Consider the following 14160-nt stretch of genomic DNA (forward strand, 5'->3'; position numbering starts at 1 on the left):
TGTAAATTAGCCTTGGGTTTAAGAATATTGCCATTGGGCCCCTCCTGTAAGTGTAATTCGCTGCCTTTGCAATATTCTGATTAGTCAAGTTTGACCTTAGGATTATCCTTTGTTTTGCCGGTGACATCCATAATTGTGTTAAACAGGTTGTCAAAGTAGTTCTTCTCAGTATGCATGACATCAACATTATTACTAAGTAAATTATCTGGTCAATAGTCTAACTCCCAAAATATACTCTACTTAGTCCCGTTATGCGTAACACAATATCCATCAAGCCTGTACAACGGTTCTTCGCTGGCCTTAGGCAAGTCCCTACACTTAACCATTTTCAACCAACTAAGTCACCAACCAAACCACATTCAAAATAAATGAATCCCCTTTAAAGTCCCTAGACTTAACCATTTTCAACCAGCTAAGTCAACTACCAAACCACATTCAAAACAAAAAAAATTCTCTTTAAAGTCTTCACACTTAACCATTTTCAACCAACTAAGTCACCAACCAAACTGCATTCTAAACAAATAAATTCCCTTTAAAGTCCCTACACTTAGCCATTTTCAACCAACTAAGTGTCAAAACAAAACAACATTCAAAATAAAAAATCCCCTTTAAAGTCCCTACAATTAACCATTTTCAACCAACTAAGTCACCAACCAAACCGCAATCAAAACAAATAAATCCCCTTTAAAGTCCCTACACTTAACCATTTTCAATCAACTAAGTCACCAATCAAACCGCATTCAAAATAAAAAAATCCCCTTTAAAGTCCCTACACTTAACCATTTTTAACCAACTAAGTCGAGGCTTTGGGCCATAGGTGACAAAAGAGTTTTAAATGAGGTGTAGGTGACACAAGTATTAATTATTAGTTGGAGGTGACAATTACTTTATTATGGATTAAGAAAGTTGGAAAAGTTTGAAAATAACCCTCAAGTTTTTAAATTTACACTTTGATCCCAATGTTTACCTAAAATAATGAGAAACAGAGGGAAAAAATGTGTCTTTCTCTCTCTTCTCATCCATTGTTGTTTTCTCTCCCTTAGCGATTTTTGTTGTTCATTATTTCTGTTGCTTTATTCATCATCTTCTGCTTCATTATCATCATTTTATTATCATCTTCATCTTCTTCTTGTCGATCATTTGTTGTTGTTATTGTTGTTGTTACAACGCTACTGCTGTTATCTGACCAATTTCTTAGGTCAAATTTTGTTTACTATATCACTTTCCACTTTGGCATTACTTTATAGATGACTTTGGTAAGTAAAATTATGATTTTTATTTGTATTTTTCATCTGGTTACACTTCTATTTTTCTAACAATGAATAGAACCCCGATTATGAATCCAACGTAAGTGCCCATAATTTAAACAAATCAATCATTTGCTGCATCAGATGAGTAATCTGTTGCATCAGAAGATTTATCTGTTGCATCAGACTGTTTATCTGTTGCATCAGAAGATTTATCTATTACATCGACGTATTATCTGTTGCATCAGACGTATTATCTGTTACATCAGAATGTTTATCTGTTGCACTAGACTAATTAGCTATTGCAATGAATGATTAATCTGTTTGGAACAACACAAATCAGCCCCTGCCACAAACCCAACAGATAACCAATATGTTTCAACTCTTTCTATTGCTACTGGATTCAAAATTATTCCTAACGTTCAATTGCCCATCCCAAATTTCCTAATCGGTTTCTCATTTTACTTATCTTTTTCATTAATCAAGAAAAGATTAAAAAAATCTATGTTTTTCCCTTTGCATTAATCATTTTTTCTTCAAATTAAAATGGAAACATCATTTAATAGAGGGACTATACGTCGACCGACGTTAAAAGCTTTCTCTCTTATGAAATTTCGATTGAATAGCAAACAATGGTTATTTCAAACACGTCTACTGTCCCACCAACTGATCAGTGAGTTAGGGTAAACAAGACATGTTATTAATTATTTTTCTTAATCAATGTGACATCTCAATTTGGGACGGATAATTTGAGACGGAGGGAGTACGAATTAAAACGTCAGAGTCAAGCAACAAACTAGTTATCTATTGAAATAGACTATTTATCTGTTGCATCAAACTTCTTATCTGTTGCAACATAAGTAATCTATTTTGAACAACACATCAGCCCCTGCGACAAACCCAACAGATAAATCTTGCTATTGCTACTGGATTCTAAATTATTCCTTTTTAAGTCGAATTGTCGACATGTTTGTTGAGAAGATAATAGACAGAATGAAAATCAAATATGGATTAAAACGTCAAAGATCAAACATAATTTTTTTATTAAATAAAAATAAATAAAAATACATATATTAGACTAAAAGAAAAATAATAATCTAATTATTATTATTATTATTATTATTATCATCATCATCATCATCATTGACACCCGGCCAATCTTCAATCGGAAGTTGCAAGGCCCTCCTCAGCCTGCGTATCTCGCGGAACATTCTTGCTCTAACTCCTCCCAGTTCCCATTGCAGGTCACGAACTTAATTTCAAAGTTCATTCACGGCATCTTGCAGAAAAAAAATATCCCACATTGGGTCAGCCATAATCTTCTAGAGTGTAATATGAAAGACGAGATGCAATAAATAAATAGAGTGTAGTTGTATGAACGATTGAGTAAAGAGGGACCTATTTATAGAGGATTGAATTTGAATGAGAGGCAAAAAGGCACGACTGTTCAGCTCCATTCATTAATTACATTTTTGATTAAATTAAGAAAATAAATGTTGTGATAAATCATGACTTTTCAGATTATTATTATTAATTAGTTCTTTCCAAGAACCATTTTTATTGAGTTGTGGCAACAGATTCTATATCTATTTCATCAGATAATACATCTATGACAACAGATAAATCATCTGTTGCAATAAATATAAAATATGTTGCTTCAGATAACCTATCTGTTGCAACATATAATCTAACTGTTCACCTCCATTTATTAATTACATTTTTGATTACTGTGAAAAGTAATGACTTAACTAAATTAAGAAATATTGTGATAAGTCATGACTTTACATATTATTATTATTAATTAGTTCTTTCCAAGAATCGTTTTTATTGAGTTATGACAACAGATTCTATATCGGTTGTATCAGATGAATCATATGTCACAATAGATATATCATCTATTGCAACAATAGTGAACCTGTTCCATCAAATAATATATTTGTTGCAACATACAATCTGCTTTAAAAAAAATTATCATGATATCATTAATCCAAATTTGTTGACTTTTTTATTTTATAAATTAAAAAAATACCTTTTCAAATTCTTTAATAAAATAATAACCATTTTTATTTTCTGACAACAGATTGTATATCTGTTGAATCTGATAAATCATCAGTTGCAACAAATATACCATCTGTAGCAACAAATAGACATTCTATATTAATATCTTTTTTGATTTCTTCTAACAGCTGATACATCAGTCGCAACAGATGAAAAATTTGATGCATCAACAAATTAAATAATCGTTCTTTTACGATTATAAATTGTGTTTATCATTTATTTCCTTATTATTTATTTACAAAATATTTTTCATATTAAATAATCAGAAAGTCATGTCTTTTTCACCATCTCAATAACAACAATAACCCTTTTTTTATTAATAACCGCCTGGTGCAACGTATGATCGATCTATCGCATCAGATTAACCTCCGTTGACACAAATTGCTCAATTCCTACCACTAACCATCGACATGTTGATAACATGGAATAAACAGAATGATTATTAAATACTAAATAAGAATTAAAAATTCAAAGTCGACCACCAAATGAAACATAGATTTTTGAATCCCTTAGGTAGATCTGATATACAAAAGGAGGAAAATACATACACTAAAATAAAAAACATTACCTAATTATTATTACTACTAGTATTATTATTGTCAATTAGACATTTTTCATCCGGCAGCCTTGCTCCGAAGTTAGCCAAAACTCTCTATACTTAATCAAACTGCCTTTGAAGTTCACGCAAGGACTCGATATGAATATTCTTGTACGAATCTGGATCATCCATATTTGTAAGGAGGGACCTATTTATAAATTATTGTATCTCAGAAAGTAAAGAAAATTGCTTTAAAATAAATCTAACAGATGGGTAATGTATTGCAAAATATATTCTTTTTGTTAGATAACTTACAACATACTGGCAATCTTTTGCAACAAATGCATATATCTGTTTGATTTCTCCAACAGATATGCCATATGTTGCAACAAGTTGATCATCTGTCGTAACAGATGTCTCCAATTGTTTGACAATATAAACAGATGTGGCATCTGTTGTAACTAGCTAGTCATCTGTTTATTCAATTTAAGCCATAGATGGGTTAGGAAGAATAAGGTGTGTGCAGATGGATCCACTATCATATGTATAGGAGTTAAGTATGTATTACTGATAAGGTCACCAGGACAACACACACAAAGTACAATATTTTTGTGAATGCAGTTTTTAACCGATTAGGCACTGATCATTCAAACAAGATCTTGTATTGTACTATTAAGTTTGATGGGTTTGAAATTTATAAGGATGAGGACCTCATGAAGATGGTGCAAATACCCTGTTACGAATTACTGACGGTTGTTGCTCGTGTTTATGAGTGTCAAGTTTTGAGAAGGGATCAATATTTTTCGTCATTGCAGAGAACCAATAGCGATTGGACTTAACTTTAAGTGTGCATTGGACTCTAAGAACACCTTCGAAGCCTTGCACTACATCAAACAAGAACGGAAAACCAATAGAAATTTCCTTAACCCAAATTTATATGGTTGGGTTGCTCGCTCGGGGTGATGATTATATGCTAGAAGGTGCGGTAGGAGAATGACTTTGAGGGAAAATGGGTGGTTGATGGAAGACTACATCATCTGAGAGCTAATTGAAGAAGAGACATAGGGTGGAAAGTAACTTCTAACGAATCTGGCCGATAGAATTATCTTAAAAGATACGAAATCTGAATAAAGTGCAAATATGAAAGTGTATCCGGTAATGTAATTTCGTCTGTTGTCTCTCTGAAAGAAAAATAAAGTTGATGCACACTTTGCTAGGGAGCTGCGTGGTTGGGATTATCACCTAGATAAAAATAGAAGAAGACCAACAAAGCAGCCTCACGGGCATCGAGGGTTGAAATGATGTATAGCAAGTCTAGAAAACTTATGCCAACATCAACTGTAGTTAAAATAAGAAATCTAAGCGAAGGCGGCAATTTTTGAATTTTAAATTTTATCCCATGCCTTCTTATTTGTGTTTTCGATCAGGTCCACACCATTGACCTGATCGGAACCACAAATGAGATTGAAAGGCAAATAGAGTATCATTACTTCCTTAGTAATATGGATTGATTGATTATGTTTTCTTGCCTTAGCATGCTTTCAACATTCCTTGGAGAAGATCAGATATTTGCTGTAGTATGTTAATCCTAATAATTTTCAAGCTTACCTCCAGCTTGCTGATTCTGTATTCAAGCTGGTTGTTGCTGTCTTCGAAGTTAGTAAGGAGTTCCTCATCTCTTGTAAGCTCGATCAGGAACACTACCTTCGAAGTTGCTGTTGGCATAAGTTTTCTAGTCTGCTGTACATGATTTTAACCCTCGATACCCGTAAGGCTGCTTTTTTGATATTCTCCTATTTCCTATCTAGGTGATAATCCCAACTACGCAACTCCCTAGCAAAGTTCTCATCTGCATTATTTTTTTTTAAAGAGACAACAAATTAAATTACATTATCAGATACACTTTCATATTTGCACTTGATTTAGATTTCGTATCTTTTAAGATAATTCCATCGACCAAATTCGCTAGAAGTTACTTTCTACCCTATGTCTCTTCTTCAATTAGCTCTCAGATGATATAATCTTCTATCAACCACCCATTTTCCCTCAAAGGCATTCTCCTACAACACCTCCTGGCGTAGAATCATCACCCTGAGCAAGCAACCCAACCATATAAATTTGGGCTAGGGCAATAACTATATTGGTTTTTTGTTCTTGTTAGATCCAATGCTAAGCTTCGAAGGCCCTCTAAGGGTCCAATACACCCTAAAAGTTAGTCTAATCTCTTGAATCTCTTTACAATGACACCAAAACTAGATTCCTTCACAATGCTTAACAAATAAATATGAGAAATAACCGACATTAAATCTTAACAGGGTATCAGAACCATATTCATGGTCCCTCAACCTTATCAGTTCAATCCTACCAAACTTAACTTAAAATTACAGACATCTTATTTGAATGATCTATGACTAATCAGTAAAAACAACATTCACAAAATCAGTGCATTCTATGTGTGTTTCCATTATAACATTATCAGTCATACATACCTCCTACATATGAAGTGGTTCTATCTGCATGCAACTTATTCCTCCGAACCCATCTTTATTGCAGTCTCTTGTGATGGTCTGACAAAAGTTGATCAACTGTCAGTTTCTTATATCTATAAAGAAGAGGAAAAAATTTAATGTCACAGAAAGAACATTATCCATCTGTTGCAATAGATCTAGAGTCTGTTACATTAGGTGTAGATTCTGTTGCAATAGATGTGGAGTCTGTTGCAACAGATGTGGAGTCTGATGGAATACATTAAATCAGCCTTTCTGGTGGTTTGATTTGTTCCAACAGTTTCTCCATCTACTGCAACATCAACAACAGCATAAACTACAAATGAAAAACATCAACAATAAAGAAACAACAACATTTGTTCCAACAACAACATCATCAACAACAAAAAAGCAACATCCTTTATTCCAGAACCATCAACAACACCACACCACAAGTTTCAATAACGCTAACCCCACCAACAATATCAATAACTGCATCAACAATAAAAAAACAAAAAAATACATTCAAAAAAATGATAATGCCAACAAGGCTTTTAAACTTCTCCTAACAGATGACTTTTTTTGCATATTGTAATAAAAATTCTTGATTTGTTTATTCAACACTTAAAAGTTCCTTCAAATTTTTTTAATAAATATGATATGAATAAATATTAATTAAATAAAAAAACAAATATAAATAACTTGCAAAGAAGAAGACGGAAATGAAAGAGCAATAATGAATCATACCTTAATATCCAAAAAAGAGATCAAAATAACAATTTCAGTCGAGGAAAGATATGAATCAGTTTAGATCCGAGAGGATCTTTATGAGAAGAGAAGAGAAAATAGAGAAAAAGGTTGGGATAACCCTAAAGAGTAGAGAAAAAAAAAAGATGAGAGTTGAATAAAATACACTACAGCTGAAGGAAGAGAGATGAGAAAATTTTTATAGATGTATTGTGTACGTAGACATGGGGGTTTTCAATATTCATTAATTAATATTCATTAATTTCATTAATAATTTGAGGGGCACGAGGAAGACTAAGACTAGTGACATTAAAAAGACAAGACAAGACTGCTCAATGAACTCACTTTTGAGATATCCAAGAAATATTTTTTACCGCCTGTAGTAGTAAGTACTACTTGATATTATCTACTCAGACAGAATCTTGCTTTAAAATTAAAAGAGAAAAAAAGATATTCAAATAGATATGTAATCTGTTGCAACATATATAAATATTTGCTTAGAAATCTGAATTGCTCAGTCATCTGTTACAACAGATATCAATATCTGTTTAAAAATCCCAATAGCTCAGTCATCTGTGACAACAGATAAAAATTTCTATTTGATAATTAATTAAATCAAATATGTCATCTGTTACGACAAATATAAATATTTGTTTGAAAATTTTCAACAGCTCAGTCATCTATCACAACAGATACAAATGTTTATTTGATAATTAAATCAGATATGTCATCTGTTACAACAGATATAAATATCTGTTTAAAAATTTTCAACAACTCAGTCATCTATCACAACAGATACAAATATCTATTTGATAATTAAATCAGATATGTCATCTGTTGCAATAGATACAAATATCTATTTGAAAATTTTCAACAGCTCAGCCGTTTATTGCAACAGATTTCATTGAAATTGATTTAGGTATAACTAGGGATGAATGAATAATATCACAGGGTCAACTACAAATACAATCGAGTCTTTGCAATTGTATGGTGTTGATATTGCGTTCATCTCGATTCGAGTTATCGATCGATCACTCTGAGTTGAAATGAGTTCTCATCAACTCAATGTTAGGATAGTGATAGTACCTAAGTTGATTTAGGTAGAACTAGGGATGAATAAATGAGCACGGGGTCAACTACAAATCCAATCGAGTCTTTGCAATTACATGGCATTGGTATTGCGTTTATTCCGACCCGAGTCGTAGATCGATCACTCTGAGTTAAAATAAGTTCTCATCAACTTAATGTACGATAGTGATAGTAACTAAGTTGATTTAGATGGAACTAGAGATGAATGAATGAGCTCAATGGGTCAACTACAAATCCAATCAAGTCTTTGCAATTATATGATGTTGGTATTGCGTTCATCTCGACCCGAGTCATCGGTCGATCACTCTGAGTTGAAATGAGTTCTCATAAACTCAATGTTAGGATAGTGATCGTACCTAAGTTGATTTAGGTGGAACTAGGAATGAATGAATGAACTCACAGGGTCAACAACAAATCCAATCGAGTCTTTGCAATTGCATGGCATTGGTATTGCATTCATCCCGACCTGAGTCGTTGATCGATCACTCTGAGCTGAAATGAGTTCTCATCAACTCAATGTTAGGATAGTGATAGTACCTAAGTTGATTTAGGTGGAACTAGGGATGAATGAGTGAGCTTACAGGATCAACTACAAATCCAATTGAGTCTTTACAATTATATGGCGTTGGTATTGCATTCATCCCGACCCGAGTCACTGATCACTCTAAGTTGAAATGAGTTCTCCTCAACTCAATTTTAGGATAGTGATAGTACCTAAGTTGATTTAGGTGGAACTAGGGATGAATGAATGAGCTTACAGGATCAACTACAAATCCAATCGAGTCTTTACAATTATATGGCGTTGGTATTACATTCATCCCAACCCGAGTCATTGATCACTCTAAGTTGAAATGAGTTCTCATCAACTCAATCTTTTAAAAACTATATCTTTTAAAATTTTTAAAATTAATTAAGATCAATTCGGACCAAATTAGCAACTTCAAAACTTGTCATTCTTTTCCAAAATTACAAATCAACCCATACAAATCATCCATTTGCATGAAAAACTTTTCATTTCAAATTTTGAAGTTCTCGCTCTTTTCTCCCTCTCTCTCGGGGTCTCCTCTCTCTCTCAATAATACAAACAAGAACTACTTAACATATTGCTCAACCCTTCAAATCAGGTCAATTTTCTTTCCATTTACGACCACATATAGTTATTTTTTCGACTTCATTCCCGCTTGTCCATTGTTTTCTCTGTCTTCGCAGGTAACAAAGTTCAAGAAGAGTTCTACATTTGTTCTTTATTCTAAGAAATAGAACTTTTTATTTAATGATGAAAAAGAAAACTTTTAGTTGTATTATCTAATGGGTTAATAATTTTGAGTTTTGATGCTAAAAAAGTAGGAAGCACTCGAGAAAATCCTAGTTTTTCTCTCAGTGTTTTGTTGACTGTCGTGGTATTTTTGGATGGTGTTTGTGGTGTTGTTGGTGGCTGTTGTTGGTGGTATTGGTATTTGTGTTTTTTGGCAGTGGTGTCGATGGTCTTGGTGTTGGTATTGGTATTGGTGGTGGTCTTGGTGGCATGGGTGGTGACATTAGTTGTGGTGGTGGTGGTCCATCTGTTGCACCAGATGGAAAATCTGTTGGGAGATATTAAATAGGTCTTCAAATAGATTTTTCATCTGTTCCAACTGATGGGTTATTCGTTCGAGTATTTTTTTGTAATGTGGCGTAGAATAATTTATTGAAATTTGTCCATCTGTCGTAATAGGTGGAATATCTATTGGGAGATATTAAATAGGTCTTCAAACAGATTTGGGTTCCCCATCTGTTCCAACTGATAGGTTGTCCGTTGGAGTTTTTTTTTGTTATGTGGCGTCAAATAATTTATTGAAGTTTGTCTCACCTTTTTTCAAAAAATTATGCAGACATTAAATGCAATGTATTTTTTTATTTTTCTATTGTTTGTAGTTAAAAGATGTCTCCCAAAAGAAAAGAAACTGAAAGTGGATCAACTTCTGACCACCCAACAAAAAAGGCTAGACTACAGATAGATTTGGAGGAACTTCTAGAACAATCTCAGTCAAGGCAAAATGAAGCTGAGGAAACTGATAACTCCTTCTCACCAATAGAGCGTGAAATAACATCGAAATCCCAACATGATTTTTTCAAAACTATTAGTATTGTCGGATTTCGAGTTGCGATGCCGATGAGTAACCCTAACACAGTATTTCGTGATGTTGTACTTGAATGTCAATTGGGGAAACCTTTTAACAAATTTAAGAGTATTATGAAGAAGGAAAACATAGATGGACTTTTTAAGAAGAGCTGCTTTGTATACTTTATTGAGTTGTCTGGGGCCCGACCTTTTCATTTCCCAGTAATCATGGTATATGGCCTCCTCAAGCGCAAGATCAAGTATGCGGGGAATGATGGAGGTCTGGAGGAGGGCAGGAAAAAGATGGATGAAGGCTAGATCAACTACTGTGGCATGCCGGTTTTTTTTTGGATTGAAAGAGTTTGCCATAGTGACGAGCTTGAGATGTGATCGTCTAGAAGAACCTCTCATCAAGAAAACGCCCTACAAAGGGTTTAACAAATGCAAGGTTAAAAAAGATAGGTTGTTGGGCATTGTTGGACCTAGCTACAAAGTGGAGGATTTGATGGCGGATCTCAAGAATAAAGACATACCAAAGCACTACAAGGAGAAATTGTGCTTAGTTTGGTTTGTTCATTCTGTTTTATTGGCAAGAGACGTTAGGAAAGTCATAGAACATGATTTGTTAGCGGTTGCTGATGATTTTGGGAAATTCAACGATTATTCCTGGGGATACGACAGCTACTACTTGACTGTCAAATATTTACTGAAAAAGCTAAAGCCAAAGACGACCACATTATACAGTTTTCCTTGGGCTTTCATGGTAAAATTGATCACTATTTTTACTCATTCATTAATTTATATTGAATATAGTTATGACTTTTTTTTGCTTGCTTCTTGTTTACAATTTTTAGGCTTGGGCATGTGGAGTCATTCCTCCCCTCCGAAAGCATTTCAAGGATTACCAGGATAAAAAGCACAAATTTTGCAAAATACAACAAAATTCATACGTGAGCTGAGGTGTTGTCGCCGGACTAGTCGCCGGAGCACTCGTCGAAGCAGTGGCTTTTGCGATTTGAAAATTATTTTGGGTGTGTTTAAGGTATTTTTATATGTGTGCGTGATTTTTGTGTGTGTGTTTGTGTGTTTAGGTCGATTTAAGCTAGTTTATTTAGGTCGGGTCGGGTCATGTGGGGGGTGGGATCGGGTCGGTTTTTTGGATATTTTAATTAAAACCAACCACATGTGGTCGATTTTAAAAAAAAAATTCAGAAAACCGACCCCATGTGGTCGATTTTTAACAAAATAATTAAAAAAAATATTTTAATTACTATAATTAATAAATCAATAAATTAATAAGTTAAAATTAATTTTAAACAAATTAATGTTTTTAATAAATTCTATAATATTTATAACAATAACACGAGTAGTATATTTCCTCAATCGTATAATAATATCAATGAATTTTGCAATTTATGATAATTTTTTTGTTAATTAGATTTTAATTATGATATTATATATATATAATATCGTAATTAAATGCTAATTAACCAAAAATTTATCGTAAATTGCAAAATTCATTGATATATATATATATATATATACCTCGTAATAGAATATGTTAATCAAATAAATTATTGATTACTTGTCTTACGTTATTACAACTTCAACAATATACACGTATCTACATATTGACACTAAGTAGTATATCTATTTCCTCAATAGTATGATATCAATGTATTATTCAAAATATTTTGATATATAGATTCAGTTATCGAGCTTTCGATTACTGCATACGTCACTACACGAGATATACATATATATACATATATTCAATTGTCTATCAACTTTCAAATAAGTACTATATACATCACATACACGATTTAATATACTACCCCATAATAATAATATATAACGTATTTCACATATACTGATCAGATGAATTATCAGTTAGTTTTATCTTATGTCATTAATATACCTTCATTATATAATTAATATGTATATCCTATATATATATATATATATATATACCTATACATACACACACATATACACACTATCGACTATATCAAGTTCTAAATACGTACTATATATATCACATACGTACACAAGTATATTATCCAATAATATAACGCGGCGTGTTTCATATACATACTCAGATGAGTGATCGATTAATTATATTTGATTAGCTTCATATACTAGGTTTTGACTAAATCGTTCATCAATCTATCACTACATGATATATATATATATGAACTCTTGAATACGTACTATATATATCACATCCACAAGTATATTACCTTATAATAGAACACATTCATTATATTTTGATGAATTATCGGTTATATATACGCATATTCATTATACAAAGATTATGCATGTTTAACGTCATTTAACGTATATACAAAGAAAATATTTATTCCATATATTGAAATATAAGTAAAAGATAAATATTATGTTTAACGTAATTTATTTATTTTATTTGATATATTTTTTAGTATAATTTTTTCACAAAATTTAAGAATGATTGATTTTTATTATTATTATACTGGTTATCGACTACGTGTGATTAGTGTAATTTCAAAAAATTATATATAAATTATATTATATACATATAATTATTTTTAATAAAAATAATATATATATTTGATTACATATATATAATTATTGGTTACTAAAAATTATTTACTTTTTATTTTTTTTAGTTCACTTGTGGTCGGTTTTTTAAAATATATATATTTTTTTTAAATATTAAAAACCGACCACTAGTGGTCGATGTTTTTAAAAATAAATTTAAAAAGAATTTTTAAAAATTTACCACTTGTGGTTGGTTTTTTGCGGCCACAACATGTGGTCGGTTTTTTGTGATCGATTTTTCATTTTTTTTTAGTAGTGTATGACATTATTTAATTCCCTAGCTATTGAAAGAAAAAAAAGTTGAATACTTGTGTACATATATTAGATGTACAAGGAAATGATCAAGTTTTAAAAAGTAATACATATGCACATTGAGGGGAGTCTTCGAGCAACGGTGAGGTTGCATGTGAGCCAATATTGAGCTGCGGAATCACCCATCAATACTTGTACTAAGTTGGTCATTCACATCACACTTCTTGTGATGTGATCTTCTTTCGAATCCTGTTAATGTGAGATGTTTTGTGCACCAAGCTATCTTCTTTTTCATTCATATTTTTTTGGGTGGAATTATTCATATATTCATATGCACATACAGAGATCAATTGGTTAAAACATTTTCTTCATTACACGATAAAAGAAGACGAAGAAGTTATAGTTATATACCCATATGGATTATAAAAACTAAACTGTATGAAAACTCTTCAAATCTTCTCACTAGTCCATTAAGATGATACACAAATCAATATGATCATTATATACAAAGTGAGATTTGTGCTTCATTTACTACTTTTTAAGGTAGAGTTAAGTTTCATTATGAACAAGTAAAAAAAAAAATGAAGAGCGCAAGGAAGTTGTTAAGAGTTTCATGACAGAATAAGGATGAATAATTGATGTTCTTACATAAACTACGCAATTCTAACCTAAGCCTGTAAAATGGGCCGGGCTGATCCGGCCTCAGCTCGGCCCACTTACAAAAACCGGGCCGATTTGACCCGGTCCGGTCAGCCCACGGGTTGTAGGATACCGGGTCCCGGGCTAATTTATTTTTTTGGTTGTGCCCTGTTAACCCGGCCCGAACCAAGCCCGGTCAGGGCCCGTCGATTAACCGGTCCGACTGGTTAAGCTTTCATAGAAAAAAAAATTGGATTTAATTATAACTTAGTTTTAATATATTATTAATTTACTATCAAGTATTATTAATTTATATATGCGTATATATATATCTTCTATAGACATATATATTTAACGTATATATATGTATATATTTTATAAATTAATATATAACTATATATATAATTATATATTGTAGTATATATA

Source organism: Capsicum annuum, chromosome 11 (assembly GCF_002878395.1).
Source record: "Capsicum annuum cultivar UCD-10X-F1 chromosome 11, UCD10Xv1.1, whole genome shotgun sequence".
In the NCBI taxonomy this organism is placed as follows: Eukaryota; Viridiplantae; Streptophyta; class Magnoliopsida; order Solanales; family Solanaceae; genus Capsicum; species Capsicum annuum.